Raw genomic sequence first — 2504 nt, forward strand, 5'->3', positions numbered from 1 at the left:
AGAGAACATGGCATGCAAGCATGTTGACGTCTACCCCTTTCGGGCACGTTACAGTTAGTGACATCGTACCCCTTCCACTCGAGGCTGCGTGAACTGCAGTGGTATGCACACACCATTCTCTTTACGCCATGTTGAATATAACATATTCACTCAACACGTTCAAACCTGTGGGTCTTTACTGTGTGTGCGATAAGCACAACTAAACTAGCTTCACTCGAAACAATATAAATATTTGTGACAAACAAAATTTGACAAAAATCAGTATTTCTAAATATTGTTACTAAACCTAATCACCATGGATTTGTGGCTAAAAGAAGGAACTTTGAAACGAAAAGCAAGTTCTTCTGGTACTCCAACTGTGGCCAAAATAAATGAGCAAAATATTGTGACACTTCAAAGTGAGGATGCACAATCGCAGTCTTTTGTTGCCAAAAAATCTGTTAGTACTAGCGAGTTATCCAAGGTGAAAGAATTTCCACCGAAGTATATCAAAAAACAAGAAGAAGCAGGTGTTAAAAGACCGAAACGAAAGTATGATGAAAGTTATTTGTCTTTCAGTTTTATGTATGTTGGAAATAAAGATGTTCCTGATGCGCAGTGCGTGGTGTGCAACAAAATACTAGCAAACAGTTCATTGGCTCCTGCTAAACTTCGTAGGCATTTAGAAACCAAGCATGCTGAATACAAAGACAAAGATATAAGTTTTTTCAAGAGGAAGCGTGACTCACTTGGAAGTTGTAAACTTTCGATGATTAAAATTGCTAAAACAGACAACAAAAGTGCAACAGAGGCATCTTATCGAGTAAGTTACCCTATAGCGCTTGACGGAGAAGCTCACACTATTGGAGAAACGCTTATCAAGCCTTGCGTGAAAGATATTATAACATGCATGTTGAGCGAGAAGTCTGGTAAAAAAATTGATGCTGTACAGTTGTCAAATAATACTGTTGCACGCCATATTAAAGATCTTGCCGATGACACAGAAAAAGAGCTAGTTTGCCGACTGAAAATTTGCCATGAGTATTCATTGCAGCTAGATGAGTCCACTGACATTTTAGGACTTGCTGTGCTACTAGTATTTGTCTGATATAGATTTAATAATATTATTGAAGAGGATCTGCTCTTATGTGAATCTCTGCAAAGCAACACAACTGGAGAAGAAATATTCAACTGCATCAACAATTTTATCAGAAAGCATGAAATTAGTTGGGGAAAATTTATTGATGTATGTACTGACGGTGCTCAGGCAATTATCGGAAAAATGAAGGGAGCTGTAACGCAAATCATAAGTGTGGCACCAGAAAGCACTAAGAGCCATTGTGTTCTACACAGACAAGCACTTGCAGTTAAAAAAATACCAGCATATCTGAAAATTGTGCTTGATGAAGCAGTACAAATTATCAATTTTGTCAAATCTTGACCACTTCAATCCAGATTATTTAAAATTTTGTGTGAGAAAATGGGTAGTCAGCACAAAGCGCTTCTTTTACATACAGAAGTGAGGTGACTATCCAGAGGAAAAGTGCTTGTGAGGCTTTTTGAGCCTCGTAGTGAACTACTGGTATTCTTCACTTCAGATAATTCAGGACGAATTTAATGACTGTCTGACAAATTCCTCATGGCTAATGAGACTTGCGTATCTTGCAGATATTTTTGCAAAATTAAATGAAATTAATCTGTCGCTGCAAGGAAAGAATGTGACCATTTTTGCTACAATGGATAAAATTTCGTCGTTAAAAAAGAAACTGGAATTCTGGGTATCTTCTGTAGAACAGAATAACTTCGACTACTTCCCTACAGTACATGAATTTCTGACTGAAATAAATTCTACAGTCCATGAAGAAGTTTCCAGAACCATTTTACAGCACTTACGTGACTTGCAGGCCTCTTTATTTCCTACAACTACTGATGATAATGCTTGGGTACGAAATCCGTTTGTAATTACAGCCAAACCAGTCGGCTTTACTGCGCACCATTATGAAAGCCTAATTGACTTAATTTCTGACTCTGATTTGAAACAAAAGTTTAAGGATCTTCCGCTGAATAATTTTTGGAGCAGCCTAATAGACGACTACTCTAATGTGGCTAAACGTGCAGTTCGAGTGCTCCTTCCTTTTGCTACAACTTATTTGTGTGAGACGGGATTTTCGTATTATACTGCAACAAAAACCAAATATAGGAATAGACTTGATGCTGTGCCTGACATGAGGATTCAACTTTCCAGCATTATTCCTAATATTAAGCGAATTTGTGATAGAAAAATGCAGAAACACCAATCCCATTAAATCCAAATTTGTATTTCTGTTTATAAAAATAGTTTTTCCTAGTAAAAATCTAATTTGTTTGGTGTTTGTGTATATATAAAAACAGGGGTTTTTTTAAGTAGAACACTGTTTTTAATTTTGACTCTTGCACTTCATTTTTGTACTACTTTATACACGCTTTCCAGTTAGAAATTGTTAGTTCAAGTTATTGTAAATTTGTATTTTTGCTTTGTTTTATAA

The 2504-nt window shown here is 36.4% G+C and overlaps 1 pseudogene; it reads left to right on the forward strand.

The window, feature by feature from the left end:
• Positions 1-295: 295 nt before the first annotated feature.
• Positions 296-2285, forward strand: LOC112125988 (annotated as a pseudogene).
• The last annotated feature ends 219 nt before the right edge of the window (positions 2286-2504 follow it).

This window comes from Terrapene carolina, unplaced genomic scaffold, assembly GCF_002925995.2.
Source record: "Terrapene carolina triunguis isolate 2854851 unplaced genomic scaffold, T_m_triunguis-2.0 Scaffold21, whole genome shotgun sequence".
NCBI lineage: Eukaryota > Metazoa > Chordata > Testudines > Emydidae > Terrapene > Terrapene triunguis.